A 17,993-nucleotide genomic window follows, 5' to 3' on the forward strand; every position below is an offset into this window, starting at 1 on the left:
AATGGGATGACAGATTAACTTATCTCTTTTAAATATAATTAATAGTTTGATTTCTAGGCTGTGCACACAAAGATAACAATTTGCTAGGAAATGTCAATGTCTGATTCTCTGTACTTTGAAAATATCAATAATTCTTTTTATTTGAAAATTTTAAATATATTTTTTATTCAAAATATTTATGTATTTTACAATGTTATCTATTTTAACATAAATAAGTCTACTCTTTTTTTTTGGTGAAATAACTTTTTTAAAAAATTATTTAAGTTTATAGTTTATTTTAAATAAATAAATAAGATAAGAAACAAAGAAGATAAGAAGATGCTTTTCTCTCTTTGGATTCTTTGTATATGTAAGAAAAAAATAAATTTTATATGAAGTTGTTGCATTTTTTGTTTTTTCTTCAACTTGAGAAAAAAAAAAGATAAGAAAGAAAGGTTCATTACTATAACTTTTAAATTTGTTATATTTCGGAAAAAGAATTCTTATAATGGAACTTTGTAAAATTTATAAAAAAAATTACTGGAAACTAAATATTTACAAAGTTTTATAAAAAAAAATCTTTAAAATGTATCGCAAGATATACAAAAATTATAGCAACATTTTGATTATATAAAATACTTAAATTAATTTATTTTATATTTTTAACCATAAAAATTTTATATTATTTTTTTAAAACACTTTACGTAATACTCTAAAATATACATCTAACTATTACAATATAAGTTCTATCGATTTTTATACAAACTTGAAATTATTCAAAATATTTCTATTACAAAATTTTAACTTATAAAAATATAAATATTAATAATATAAGGTTTAAACATCCTAAAGTTATCCTAAAGTTTTCCGGAACTTCCAATACTTATACGAAAAATCTTTCACTTAAGTAAAAATGAAGTCGGGAATAAGTGTTGATTGCCTCTTATATTTTCACTTAAGAAAAAAGTGAAAATACCAAAAAGATCAATTTGATGATTATAATGTGTCAAATGTAAGTTGCACTCTCACCGAATTCATGTATCTATCCACAGTAACTAATAAAAAATAATTATTATCGTAGAAAGTCATATCCAAAACTTAATTCATAATAGTCATACTTTAATAATTTAACATGCAAGAATCTATTCATCATATCAATATCTCAAAAATTATATTGAAAAAGTGATTTAAAACAATAATTTATTAACAAAAAATAAACTCAAATAAATAACATTATGCTATATTTCAAACATTTACATATTTTCAAACAAAACACACTTTTTGTGTAAAAAAATCAAAATATTGTAATCAAAATCATCTTTATATCAATATCATTTATTCTAGAGTTCTATAAAAAATATTAATAACTTTGGTTATTTGTTAAAGCTTGTTTTAGTTAAAGTCAAATTTCCAACTCCTCCTATTTCACATAGAATTAAAATTAAAATTGTACACAAATGTCTCTTAGCAATTATCTAAACATACCGCTAGAAGAATTATGAAATAAAAATTAATTTTAGAGAAAAAAAATAATTAGTTATTAGATACCATTTTAGAGACTAAAAAAATGGTTAGTTTCTAAATTAGTTTTTATTATTATTAAATGGTTTCTAAATTGGTATTTAATTAACTATCAAAATTTTGTTATCAAATTTAGAATCTAAATAATTGGTAGTTATTAAATACCAATTTAGAAACTATTTAATAATAATAGAAACTAATTTAGAAACCAACAATTGTTTTAGTGTCTAGAATAATCTCTAATTTAGTCACTATAACAAATAATTATTTTTTGTATCTAAAATTTGTGTTTATTTCATGATTTTTTTGTAATATACCATTGTGATATTGGATTAACAAGGATTCATATTTACCCTAAGATCACATGCAAAACCCTTAATCTCTGTACATGCAAAACTTCATAAATCTAACAAGAAAATGGGTAGAAAGGAGTCTAAAACAAATTATGATCATATAGATTTATGAAAGAATATACAAATTTGTCAAAAATCTAGAAAAATAATAGTTTTTCTAATATGAAATTTGAATAGTTAATTTTTCTATTTATAAATTTTCTATTTAAATAATAAAATAATAATGTTTTATCTCAATTATACAAATTCTATTACTAAAAATTAAACAATTAATTATTACATATTTTAGAAACAGCTCCGAACCATATAAACAGACAAAAAAATCAATAAAGTAGATAGATGATTGATTTAAATAAATCATACGGAATAGACAAAGAAACGAAACACAATTCAAAATTGAGAAAATTAATAAAAACGTGTAGAAACCGTTTTTATTTGATTATAGCAATTCTTATTTGACTTTTAATATATATAAATTCTTACATTTTCAAAATTTTCAACTTTAAATTTCAATTTACTATTACAATTTAATTAAATACATTAGCACGTAAAAACTAAAAAAAAAACTACGTAACATATATTATTTCATAATTAATTTCTTTTTTGTTATAATAATTACTTTAAAAGTGACATCAAATCTAATTTCTAGCAATTAATAGTATAAAAATATTTATTTCATGTAGTATCAAAATTAAACAGTTGCTGTTTCAATTTAATGTCCAATCGCAATTAAACAACACTCTTTAGAGTTTCTTTATAAAAATAAAAAGTGATATAAGACAATTCATGCCAATTAGTTTACTTATTATAGAGAAACTAATTGCCTTTAGGAAAAGAATTTATAAAGAAAATGAAAGATTTTATTTATAGGAAGTGGGAATTTATCCAAAAAAAATGTGATTAAGCATATTTAAGAGATTGGGAAAAAGAAGTGGCATGAAACAATTTAAGGTATGAGAAATGAGTAAGGAAAAATTCCGTAACTTTTCTAGGAATGACTTGTGGATGTGACAAAGGTTGTTTTGTTGATAGAGAATTAAAGATTGTCAAATGTCAAAATTACAGGTTGAAGTGCACTAAAGTGATTGTACAAACACCGTTTTGTGTACATTGCATCTTCTTATGTGCGCATGTGGTCTGTCCATAAATGGATTTGACCCCACCATCTGTCCCCCCCTCTTCTCTCTTTCTACATTTTCCCACGTAACCCTCTCTCACTTTTTACTCTCTTTTCTTTTATTTACCAATTCAATGTCTGCATCACTTAACTATTTCAATATAAACAATTGGGTAATATTACAATTCAAATCCAACTTAGCTTCCTCCAAATTTAGTTCAACTTATTTATGTAGCTTGCGTTTTGTTATTTGGGAAAACAAAAAGAGAAAAAAACTAGAGATCATATAGACTAGAAAAGAGAAGAATTCATATATATAACTGAGTGCAAATCTCAATTTTATGAAATGGTTTTATGGAGTTTAGATAGACTTAAAGTTCATTTCTTAATATGATATCAGAACCATTTCAATCCTATCCTAGCGAATATTTGTTGGGTTTATCAGGTCATTACCTATAATATGTTATCCCACACACACGAACTGCTGTCAATTTCGGTGTGAGGGGTATAATTCATTATATATAAATTGGTGCAAACCTCAACTTCATGAACCGATTTTATGAGGTTGAGTTAGGCTTAAAGTCCACTTCTTAATATAAAACTGTATAAAAATATAAATATATTTTTATCAATAATTTTAAAATTATATTTTTTTATATTAAAATAAATACTAATTGTTGGTAGTTTGTGAGTTCTCCACATATCTGTTAGTTATTACACCAGTTTTAAATTTGGTAGTAACTTTCTAGATTTGTGTGGATTCGTTTTCTGATCAAATGAGAAATAGAACACTACAAATTTAACTAAGTTAGTAAAACCAAGTGGACAATTTATTGAAGAATAACTTCTCCAAATATACAATTGTTTCAATGTAAACTAAGATTAATTCGAAATATGCATGTTCACAAACAAATTAAAAACTAAAAAAAAAAAAAAACTAGCCAACTAGATGCAAATTGTGATGGTCGAAGAAACGAATCACAATTTTTTTTCCTTTTATATAAATCATTAATGCTTTTATGTGATGGCATTGACTCCTAGTGGTAAATGTTTCTCGCATCGAATTTAAGTTACAAAATGTAGTAGTATACAAGGCACAAAGCATGCAGTCATGATTAATTAAGATTCACTTAAAATAAAGTCAATATAATTATACTTTTAAATCGAATGTGAATATTTAAATCCAAATTAACGAAACGGTTGACTAAATCGATTAAAGTGAGTATACGTATGAATTGAATCAACTTGTAAATAATGATTCATGAGATAGCATTGACGCCAAGTCATAAATGATAAAAATATAATATGTGAACATGAGATTACACATATATAATTAATTCAATTTATTTGTTTAAATTTTAAAACAGATAATATACTCCAAGAAAATAAATATTATATTTAGTGAATTTTAATATAAAAAAAATCAAATTTTCTAAATACTTCATAGATATTCTCATCCTTAAATTTAATCACTAGTCTCAATAAATACAATTAATGAAAAGTGTATCTTTATTTTATAATAACAAAATTACTAAATGAAATTAACTATTCTTAATCAATGTAAAATAGTTTGTTTTGTTTATAATTAAATCTAAGGCGGTACTGTTTTTTTTATTATTACTGACTTTTTTTAAATCTCAATTTTATGAATAAAAACATATATTCATAATAGTTAGTAAAGACAAATATAAAAAAATTAATGCTTCATCAAAATTAGAAAATCTATACCTATATATAAAGGGGATTCCCCTCTTAACTTCTCTTAATTTTTTTTCCTATTTTATCCTTATATTAATATTTAATTTTATTATTGTATTATGGTTATTGTGTCATTTCTTATTCCCCTCTCAACTGCTCTTAATTTTTTTTCCATTTTATCCTTACTTAATAATTTATTGTATTAATTTATTTTGGTTATTTGGACATTTTATAATTTCAAAAATTAATAAAATAATTTTAAAATTTAAAATTTATTTTATTTGTCATTATTTAACTGAGAGTGGAGAGAGTGGATAGATTGATTAGTTACTTTTCTGTTTTAAAGATCTTCTCCTTTATTAAATAAAAAATTAAAAATATTTGTAATATTTTGTGGACCACTTTTAGCGGAAAAGTGGAAATTTGTTACGTTACTTTTTTATTTAAACTGATATTCTCTTTTATTAAAATTGTAGAATTTTAAAATTGATTTAAGAAACGGATTTTATGATTATCCACTACACATAACCCACGTATCCTACTTCCCACTTACTCTCTCATGTATAGGTACCTACTCTCCACTTTCTCTCTCCACTACACATAACACGTTCTTTTTTTTACCATACTTCTCACTTTCTTTTATCTTTTCCTTTTCACTTTCATGTAAATAAATAAATTCATTCATTCTCTTTGCCATATGTAACTTTTAATTACCTCTCTCCACTATTTTATTAACCTACTCTTTAATTGTATACTCTTTAACTTCTCATTTTAATTTTATTAAAAGAAATTGTTTTTGAAAAATAAAAAAAAATACTAAAGAAACAAAAATAAAAAATGTGGATACACAGGCACTGTACATCAGTGCATGTGTTCCCGCTAGTATCTTATAAAAAAAATCACAAATGTATTATGCATCTTATAATAAACACTAAAAAAGTAATATACAAAGATCGATAATATTTGTATGAAGAATTTTGTTCGACATCTTGTATTTACAATTTTACTCGTGTTATAATAATGACTAGGTAAATATTTGTTTAATTACGAGAATATCTTGATAATAGTTTTTTATTAAGTAACATACATTTCTACTGGTTAAGAGAATTATTGTTTATATTATATTAAACTTTAATATGTTAATTGTTAATAAATAATTTGATAGTTTTAATAAGTTATAGTTGTTTTATGTTTTTAATCAAAATTTTCAGTATTTAACTTATGCTGATGTAATTTTAGATATAAAATAAATCATGTTGTGAGGGATGATACTTGCTTTATTATACTTCTTAAGGTCACTTTTGGTTTCGAATACGAACCAATCGTAGTACTATCATAATTATCAAAAACATATATTTTAACAAAAAATTGTAATTAGATAAACTTTATAATCAATTATAAACTTTCTATTAATCTTTTTAATTATTCGCTTTTTTTTCGTCCATCTAAACAATTTTGTTTAAACTATGAGACTTTTCTCCCTTAAAAATCTTGTTCTAATTATTTGAGAGATACTTTTCCCCACTTAAGATCTTCTCACATTAGTTGATACATCTTTCTCACAAAGATTATTTCAGAAGATTTAGTAAAAGATTTTCTTCCATCGTATTATTATTGCTACAAGTGTATATAAACCTGACAATTATGTCATCGCTTAACGCGAATGGTTGTAAATTGTAAATTCCCTTTTAGATGTTGAATTCTCACTGATAACAAAAAAAAACATAATTATTACATCTCACATCAAACTCTTCTTCTCTCTTCACTGTGTAACATTATTTAATATATAATGTTTGCAATCTTATGATAATTAAAACATACAACTTACTTCTTTTATGTTAAATTCACACAATATCTTTTAGAAATTATGTGATATTAAATTAATTGTCAATAGACATATCTACTAAAAGAGTCATTATTTATGGGGCAATAGTACTCATCTCACACTTAAGTTTTATTTTACATGTTTCAACCTTGTGTAAAAACAATTGACCATTTTATTATATATCTCTTAAAAACTCGATCATAAAAGGATACATGAAATATATGAATGATCAAAATTTCATGTTAGTTACTTGACACTTAAAACTGCATTCTGTAAATAAATAAATAAAAAGTCCATCTCTGTGAGATAAACTTGTTTCACACATCAATAAGAAAAATAAATATTAATATATTATTGTGAATAGTCATTAATAAACGTAAAAATTTAACTCTTATATTTATATATATAATTCATAAAGTCATTTCAATATATATACATATATTTACGACTTATGATACTTAAAAACATATTTTTCAAAACATAATAATAAAACATTTACATGGTAATTTTTTAAAAATAAAAATCCCTACTCTATCATGTATATGTAGTTCCTAGATTATCTTTTAAACATCTTATTTCAAAAAAAAACTATCAAGTATGATTAAAATCGTTATTATACAACAAAATAATACATAAAGGTAAGCTCGCTTAAAAATTGTCATGTTTATAGAAGTATAATAGTAAAAATATGTATATATAATTATAATAAGAAACTAAAATAATTTCATTATTCAAGTCCATTTATAAAGAAATATATCTCATTTTTTAAAATTATTTTAGTTATAAAAAATATATATTAAAAAATAGACTTTAAGTCTAATTTAATCTTATAATAAAATCGGTTTATAAAGTGAAGTTTGCACTCACTTATATACTATGTTGAAATGTTTTTATTTCTAGTTAATGTGCAATCTCTAACACACCATCACACCCTCATGTTGAGACCCTCCAATGATACCATAGTAAAAAATGAATTTTAAGTCTAACTCAATTTTATAAAACTGACTCTTATAAAATGAGGTTTATATCCACTTATATATTGTGAAATGTGTTTATTTTTAGTTAATGTGGGATCTTCAACAACATATGTTTAGATGTCTTATTCTTGATGTCTACCATATTACATATCATACACTACAAGAAAATCATGAAATAGAAACTCATTTTCAGAGACCAAAATAGTTAGTTACAATAGAAACTAAAATAGAGACCATTTTAGAAACTAAAAAAAAAATTGGTTTCTAAATTAGTTTTTATTATTGTTAAATAGTTTATAAATTGGTATCTAATTAGCAACTAAGGTTTTAACTGCCAATTATTTAGTTTCTAAATTTGGTAGCAAAAACCTTGGTTGTTAATTAGATACTAATTTAGAAACTATTTAACAATAATAGAAAATAATAGAAACTAATTTAGAAACCAAATTTCTTTTTAGTTTCTAAAATGGTCTCTAATTTAGTTACTATAATTTCTATTCCATGATTTTCTTGTAGTGATATCCCATCTTGATACTTATTATGATCATTAAACACATAACATCATATTTTATTAATTATACAAATTTTGTAGTTGTGAATAATTTTGTAGTTTATAAAATAATATCTAACATAATGTGTTTAATGCTATGACTAATGTTTTGTGGATGTTTCGTAATCAATGGAATATTTGTCTTAATTATTGTGCGAAAATCAGGTTTAGAGTTCCTCATACTTTTGTTAACATATGGGTTTTGGCCTAATTCCCTTATATTTTTGTATTTTTTTTAATAATATTTTTTTTCATGTAATGACATATGATTGTTATTACTTGAGGTATCAACCTAGTTGAGATGTCAAATTACATAATGATGTCTAACATGAAAGCATTTTTATAAAAAAAAATAGTATCTAACATATTTAATATAATGATTAATTATTTTTTATCTTTAAAATTAACTCCTATTATTTAATGGTTTTCTTATAATATTATTGTAAAAAATTATAATATTTTTAAGTTTTGTACTATAAATAAAGTAAAGAAGAAAAAAACTCCCTTGAAAAATCTAAAGAGGGTGAAAGGTTTTATAAGTTTAGAGAAAAAAATTTCTTAAAGGAAAAAATAGTAAATTTAGTTTATATTATAACATATATAATTTTAAAATAGTAAAATAATCACTCTTCCTTTATCTCCAACTTTTTTTTTGTATAGACTTATAAGACATGTCTAGAAAAATTATGTAAAATATTTTATAAATTAGTTAATTTTTATATGATATTAAATTTTAATTAATTATATACATTTATATGACATTAAATAATTGTTTCCTGGTAGAAGTAAGTAAACAGAATTAGGATTGTTATAAAGATATTAAAGCCACTTAAAAAGAGCATATTTTAGGTGATATTTTATGTCATGATGATGTACAATTATTGGTAGTTAACAATTACTCCGTAACAAATAATTTTATTTTTATTCCATCGTCCATTTGCATTCATTGCTAGTAACCGTCCTCAACTACTTTTTGTATATATTCTAAAATCATTGTTTTGCAGTTCCAACATTTTGACTTTTTTAACCTTTCACTTGTGTGATCTTGTACAGTCTTTTTCTTGAAAAATTTGAATTCTAGTATTTTCATTGGTGATTGTCCCTATTATCTAACATAGTACACTAGTTTGCAGATTTTCCAAGCTTTCAAATCAAACTTCACCATGTTTCTTTGTCTTTTGTATACCATCATGGTCCACTCCTTTCCTTCTTCTCTATTTCTTTAGCTTTTCTTAAAATTATACACACTATTACATTTATTTTGTATATACGAGAGCTGACTCCTCCTCCTCCTATGTGGTGTTCTTCCAACTTCCATTAACACGTTTAATTGAGTTTTCCTGTTATTATTTTTCCATCTATCAATTTTATTTCTTTCTTTTTAGGTAATTCTTTAGATGAATATTATCCTAATCTATTATGGTCAATTAAGATAAATATTTATTGTCTAATGTGGTGTTTTAATAGAGGACACGTAACCGCACATAATCATAATAGAGAAAGAGAGGTTTTGATGAACCTGATGTGGTATTTCAATGAAGGACACTTAATCGCACGTAATCATTGGAGAAAGAAAGTTTTGATGAATCCTAATTGCAAATGACAAAGAGACAATGACTCAAACGTAAAAAAGAGAAAAAAAGAAAAGAAAATAAAAAAAAACTCTTATTCACTTGTCTATTAGAGAGTAAAATACATGTTGTATATATAAAAAAAAAGACTAAGATTTAGTTGAAAAAAAAAAATCCAATAACTTAAAACAGAAAAACTAAATATGTTAAGATAATATGCAATTATTTAAAGGTCTACTCTTCTACTATAATCAATCCTGGGCCCTCAAGCTAAGTGGTTTTTTATAAAAAAAAATATAATAAAATGATATATTCCACTACCACAAATATTAGTTTTCTTTCATTTTATTTGTATTTATTTGACTATAAAAGAAGTGCTTACAAAAAGTTAGGAGAAAAGCAGAAAATGTTATTTTGAGAGACATTTAAACTTAAATGTTGGTTTTTACAACATATAAAATTATTAGCATAAATAAAATGAAAAATATCAAACAATATGAGTTATAGTTATTTGTCATTATGCTTGAATTATTTTGTCCTGATTTTGAGAACACGGGTTTTAATTAATTACTACTAGTATTATGATAGGGCATAGTTTGAGCATTAATGTTTGTGTGTTGGTTTTGGCGTTGTTGATTCAATTCAACTCTCAGCATTTATAATTATATTGGATGCATGTGTGGTGGGAAGAGAAAGATCCAAAAGAGAAAGCATGTTTTTGTAAGAGAGGTATACCAAAGATAAGCCAAGTGGGGGCATTGGATGGTAAGTGAGGAAAGAGGTAAATGTTTTGTGACTTCTCACTAAAATATTGTCTTTTTTGTGAACAAATTATTTTGGGTAGGGCCACATATCTTTGTTCTCTCTTCACAAGTTTCTTTCATCTCCCAACATACACAACTCCACTCACAAACCCCACTTCCCTTTCCTTCTACCTCTATACTTTTCACACATCTTCTCAATTTTTATCAAACCCTAAATTCTATCCCATCATATATGTATATAGCCAAACAATATAATATAGTTAATCAAGTATGTAAAAAAATGGAACTAAGTTATTTCAAAGCACTAAAAAATCTACAATTTTAATCTAAATAAGATTGGATAAATTCAGTTTTGTATCATTTTCATATTCTTAAGAAATTAAAGTCTAACATCAAAATTTATTGAATTAATAATCTTATTTCTTTTATTCTCTGTAAGAAGTGGCAAAGAGGTCCTACCATAAGGACCTATAGTGTGTCCAAACATTCAAAATGAGTAAGTTCCTAAATTTAAGCCTTTATACATGTTTATTGTGATGTTCAGTTCCTAAAACCTATGTTATATAATATTGAGTTAGTATATCTTTTAAAGTATTTACACTACTTATTCATGTGTTTCATTTTTTTCTTACCAAAAACAGTTGAAGATAACCTAAAACAAATTGGGAGCATTATCATTATAATAGAACTAAACTTAATACAATTTCTCAACTTGTCATTCAAATTTTTTACTATTCATGTTTTTTTCTTCTATACTAGCTTTATACTACACTCCAATTCTTACACAACTCAATGAATTCAAATGGACATATTTAAATAATTGAAGTATACTTGCATTATTATTAAAAATCAAGAAGCATTATGTATCTTTTTTGCTTCTTGAATGAAATGTTCATGGATCCACCCATGTGCCAAATTGCTTTTTTTAGCCTTTTCCTATTCATTAACATACAAAAAATTTGTAAATTCAACGAAAATAAAATTTAACTTTACCTTAGTTTTATAATCTAGATGATAACCAACTAGAGAGAAAGTCATTGGTTCTTATTCAATCAATCCTATAGGTGTTGTCTTAATGTCTATTATAAGTGTCATTATTTCTTTATTGTCATAAATCTTGACAATGTTATCATCATTTTGTGATTTTGTGTTGAATGATTTGAAGACATAAGTTATTTGATTGGGATTTTTGACTTCAAATTTAACCTTCAAATAATTTGACAATAAAGTTAACAACTTGTATTATAATTGAAATGAAATATAAGTAAAATACAAAATGATTTACTTTAATAATGTACTTTTTAGGAATCTTCTTCCAAGTGGTATAAATGATAAAAAAAATATATATCCAGTCTCTGAGGTGGTCCAAAACTACTATGTTCATAGTAGTCGATTGGTTCATCATTTCAATCCACAACTATCTCTTCACTAAGAGATAAATAAATAAAAAACATTTTTCATTATTCTCAATAAGTAATTTTGTATTATTTGTGCCTTTATTATTTATGATTTTTTTAATATTAATTATATTTTTTATTCCATTAACTTTTATCAAAATATTGTGTTTTGAGTCTAATAAAACTTACAAATTACATATTATTTTCTCAATTGTATATTCAATATATATTTATATTACGTATATCACATATATACTTAAAAGAAAGAAAGAAAAACCTAAAATATGTTTAATTACATCTTTGCAAACTCTGAAAGACTAATAATAAGTTTTAGACTAAAAAACTAACTTATTGTTTATGATATAATACATATTTAGTTTGACAATCTATCTTTTTTCATGTACAAATATTGATGTATCAATAAAACCTAAAATCTTATTAAATTACCTAACTTAATACTCATACACTATATCATCAACTCGATAGTATTTCCTTTGTTTACTACCTACATACACACTATTCATCATAACATATTTCACCCAAATACATAATCAACAATGACAAATCACTCTACATGATAAATATGAGCAATGCAATAATGCATATTCAACTTAAATAATCCAATAATAAAAACTTAAATTTCAAACATTGAATTTTAAAACAAAGAGAAAAATGATGTTTGAGTTACGAACATGTTACTTGAACAATATCTCACCTCCTCACTTTAACGATATAATATATCGCTTTAAGTATCCTCTCAATACTTTAATAATATATTTGTGGAGAAGATAAATTTGATTCACCATCTTTCTTGTTTAAACGACCAATTAGTGTTTGCGTATTCACATTTTTAGTAGAGAAAAAAAAAAATACTAATTCTCTATCACTTTAAATATTGTACCACTTGAATGATACGATTTCAGATATTAACCCACCAAATTCTATATTCTAATTACAAAATTTGTCTTTTTATTACTTAAAAAACTAATCATTACTTAAACGATGATAATTTTAATTAAAATATAATTGGTTTCACATGTTTTTTTTTCAAACTTCAAGTTATAAATTGGACAATAGACTGTATTGTTTGAAGAAACAACAGCTTTGCTCGATAGTATTATATATTTAAAATTTTATTTCCTACTCTTCTTTAACCCATATATACAAATCAATTTGAATATATAAGAAAAAAAATATTTTTTCTGCTTACACTATGCAGAATTATTTTCACATATTAAAAATATGTACGCTACAACCCAATAATTAAAAAGTTGGTTATCAACTTAAACAATTCTGAAACCTAGATGAAGCAAATAAAATATGAGCTCATTTAAGAATGGAGGAAAATTACTATTATATTTTGTTTGAAAAAGTTATTGAATATCATGTTTTAAACTGGTATTGTTTTATAATTTAAATTATTATTTATTTAAAATAACTATCACTTATGAGAAATATTTGCTTCTTTATTAACCTACACATATATATATATATATATATAATATAGTATATTTATACTTTTTATAAAAAAAATATTTTAAAAATATGTTAACAAATTGTTTATCCAAAAAACAAATTCTGAACTAAACAGATTTGCCTGTGGGAAGAAAAGTATTCAAAGAGTTAGGCTTTCGAATATTTTTTGGAAAATGGAATTTTGGGAAAAATACCTTGTTTGTTGGCTTTACACAAAAATAATAGTAACTAGAAATCAATAAAAAAAATCTCAAAATAAACATCATATTATATTACATAATTGTCAAAATAAACCAATAGTTCAAATGATTATATATATATATATATATATATATATATATAATCTCTATCTTATTTATAAAAATAAAAAGTAATTCATATCACTAATATCTTAATATTTTGTAAAAGTTCCTTATTATAAAACGAAAAAAAAGTATGATAGTGTAACTAAAAGATAAAACGTTAATTGAAATATTTACAAAATACAATTAGATGAAGTGAGAGTTCTTAAAATTTAGTCATATTAAAGAAAAAAAATATGTTTTCGATTTTTTTCATCAGAAAAAGTATATTACGTAATCATTTGACATAATACTTTATTACGGGGGGAAACTAAGACTCTTTTTTTTACTTAAAGGAAAAATAAATAATTAAAATCATATTTAACCATCAACCTAAAAGTAAACTTACAAAATTTATTCACATGAATAACATAATTAAGTACATATTGAATTTTGTGTGGAATTCACTGAGACAATATTTAGAGTTTATGTTTGTATTCTATGGCTAAGATAGATGTGCCAAACTAGGTCAATACCAGTGACGTTCAGATCACATAACTGAGGAAATACATCTCAGTCTCTTCAAATACCTTCCACCTAATAATAACTTAACATAATTAATTATCATAGGTCAAACTAATAAGAGATGATATTTGTATTAATTAAGTCCAATATCTCATAAACCTAACTTGACTTTGTATATAAGTTACCTATTTCCAGATTAAGGTGTACTACAAAAATATTATTAAATAAAAAAATTTAGAGATGAAAATAATTAGTTATTATTGACTAAATTAGAAATCATTTTATAAATTAAAAAAATTATTAATATCTAAAATAATTTTTATTTTTAATAAAAATTTATAAAATAGTTTATAATTTAAAATATAATAGTTAGTTACCAAAATTTTAGTTACTAATTACTTTATATTCTAAATTAATATTTATAATTTTATAAAAATTAATTTATAATCTAAAATATTTGTACCTAAAATTTTGGTAGTTAAAATTTAAAAACCATTTTATAATTATTTATTAATAATAGAAATCATTTTAGATATTAATATCTAAGTTAATCCCTACAGTTATTAATTATTTTTTTATTTTTAAATTTAATTGTTATTTAATAACTTTTTTTTCTTGTAATGATAACATTTATTGTCTAAAATTACAAATTAAATATTGATAAATCTTTTACAGATATCTCTCACAATTCCTGATCAAAACTCAAAAAAGATATCGAGTAGACTTAGGTGGAGAAGAGTCCTATGACGAGATTTTCCCACCCATACAAAAATAATATTAAAATTAAAACTGTTTTAAATAATTTATATATTTGACATTTAATGCAGAGTTGATTAGATTCTTTATTAAGTGGTGAATAGTAATGGTGTTATTGTATGTATATGTAGGCATAAGAAATAAGAAAGAGAGGATCTAGATGAAGTTGGGTTTGGAGGAGTGAAAACACAAGACATTATTAGGTTGGATGTTTACTAGACATAGATCCCTCAGTGTTCTGTCAAATTTTGTACGCGTGAGACATGAATGCTCTAGATTTTCCCTTGGATTCGACTTCGATTCAGACAAACAGGATCTCACCAATCGATCACATTTGACAAAAAATTAAGACACTGCATGTGCGTCTCATGAATCAACACTCGTCTTATCTTCCCTCTCATTTCAAACATCTTTCCATTTTAACCCATCAATAAATATACCCTTTTTTAAAAAAAAAACATTTATTTTTGTAAATAATGAAGCCATTTTGACAAAAAGGAGAGATAGAATTTACTTAAAATCAGTAAAACTTAAATCCTTCAAGATTAAAACCAATACTTGAAAAGATAATATTATTTATCATTATCTTATCACATTGGTTACTTAATTTATTTTTGTAGGATTATTTTTAAATTGATCATAAATATTTGTAAGTAATTGGTAATTTTATTAATCGAATATTTTAGCTTCGGTTTTATAGTGTTTACGAGTATAAAATTATATTATTATCATCATTATTATTATTTATTTCGTAATACGATATGCTATAATTAAAAATAATTAAGTTATGAATGAATTACACGAGTTATGCTTGACTTTCATACTTTTAACTCTAGTATATATTAATATATAATTTATATATTCGAAATTCAGAAATACATATGATGAATACGAGACATCTTCTGTGTCCGTTTCTTTACATTTTTTTTTCTGTTTTCAATTTTCTTATATTATGTGCAGCATATCTCAATATTCCCTTTGAATCTCACAACTCTTCACTCAATCTACGTACCTATTAAATAGCTTACCCTACAAATAACTGAGTGTTGGGACCATTTTCCTGGGAAGTGTGTACAGCTAAGTCTACATTCTTGATCAAAATTACAAAAGCAGTAAGTATTTATCCTAATTTTTTATCTGTAGGCATTCAATAGTAGATCTACATCATTTCATACACATCTTTAACTTGTTGAATTATAGACCCTTTTAAGTGCATTTCCCCCCTCTTTTAACTACCACGAAATATGGTATTCGTAAAAATTTATTTTTCTTTTCTGGTTTTGCACAAACAATTTAAGAAAATAGAAGTTAAAATTCATACTTATATTTAATTATATTTTTAAAATTCATAAATTTTTGAATTTTTTGTTCTTTATATTTTCTCTTACTTTTAACTGGACTAAACCTATTTTATTATAATTTATTTTTGGGTAAGTTTCTCCTATTCTATTTTTTTTTTGTATTTTTCTCTTTGGTTCCAATTGATAACATTATCGTGTTCACAAGTTATGAAGCATATTTTATTTAAATTGATCTACTTCCTGGTTATTTGTTGGATTAAGGGTTGTATTGTAACTTAAGGTTTTTTAAGTTTACTGATTTGAAGTTGTTGTTGTTTGGAAGACAAACAACTCTACTGTAAGTTGGATGTTAAATGTAAAATTATTCAATTTGAGTTTTGAAATAAAGATGAAGTTGTGTTTTGTTTTTCGTATTAACAGAGAAGTTGACGATATAACATGTTTGGAATAGGTAAATTTGTCATATTAAATTAAGATCATTGATATCATAATCTACACAATTTTTTATGTTATAAAGATAACACTTGATTGTTTGTTATTGTAGTGATGTTCAAATAATCATAAGTATATAGTTTTCCCTTCAAATTATGTTTGAGATTGAAGTGAGATATATTGAAACAATTCCTCTATTTTTGAACCTTTCATAACTTAAGCACTGAAAATCAAAGGTTTGAAATGAGAATTTTTGAACTTTGGAGTGTAGTGTCAAAATCAGATGTTCCACCAATGTTATGTCTTTCAAGTGATAAAGAGTCAATGTTTATTCTTTCTCTAATAAGAGCTTAGATATTCAAACACTCATTAAAATAATTCATTTGTTATAGTTTTTGAGAGATTATTCATGCCATAAGTCACATGATGTTGTCTCCAAACTAAATATATTCTTGTTCAAGTCGACAATTATAACTCTAACGACACCTACGTTAATATAAAGATGAATAAAATTATATATAACGCTATATTACACCAATTTAAATATTGATATAATATGTTATACATTATTATAATGTACAATAAGAATGAAATGATGAGTAATAAAATATAATTAATAAATTTAATATGTCACGAGTAATAATTAAAGTGATATAATATATATATATTATATTGTATTATACTATATTATATTATATTATGGATAGCATGTATAATTTTTTATACAACTTTTTTATGTTATTTTCAATCCTGTAATAAATATTTATTTCATGTGATTATGCTATAATCATGTTTTTACATTGAAGTAAATGATTCTAAAAAATTTGATGTTTGTACAATAGTCGAAGTATTTTTTTTTTCTTATTTGATCTTATTTTTTTATGTATATATATATTTAAATGATATAATATACATATAGTTGAACATGCATATATTATCAATAATAAAATATTTACTATTTTAATTTAAATATCAGTGTACCTTATTTATTGTTCTAGAAATATTAAAATGACAAAGTTTCACCGAGAAAAGTGTAATATTATTAGTATATTTCTACCATAATTTATTGTCTGTTAATTTCGCAATCATTGTCCAGAAGTTTTGACAGAGAAACAGAAATATATAATTTATTGATACTTAAATTATATTAAAAAACATTTATGCATGTTAAAATTAGGGTGTCTAAACGACTGATTCAATGTGGCTGATGAGTTAAAGGCGTAAAACGTGTCCGTCGGATCGAATACCGGACCAACCTTTCGGTTTTTTGAAAAAAAATAAAAAGGCTAAATTGAAAAAAATATTTAAACCACACTAACAAATATAATTTTACTTTTTAATTATTTATAACATATTATTTTAATAAAATAATATTATATTTATTTTTGTACCTTTTGGTCATACTAATAGTATTTGATAAAAGTTTTGTTGACACATCAACAATAAAAAAAAACATATATTTAATACTAT

The sequence above is a fragment of the Phaseolus vulgaris genome, chromosome 6 (assembly GCF_000499845.2).
Source record: "Phaseolus vulgaris cultivar G19833 chromosome 6, P. vulgaris v2.0, whole genome shotgun sequence".
Lineage (NCBI taxonomy): Eukaryota > Viridiplantae > Streptophyta > Magnoliopsida > Fabales > Fabaceae > Phaseolus > Phaseolus vulgaris.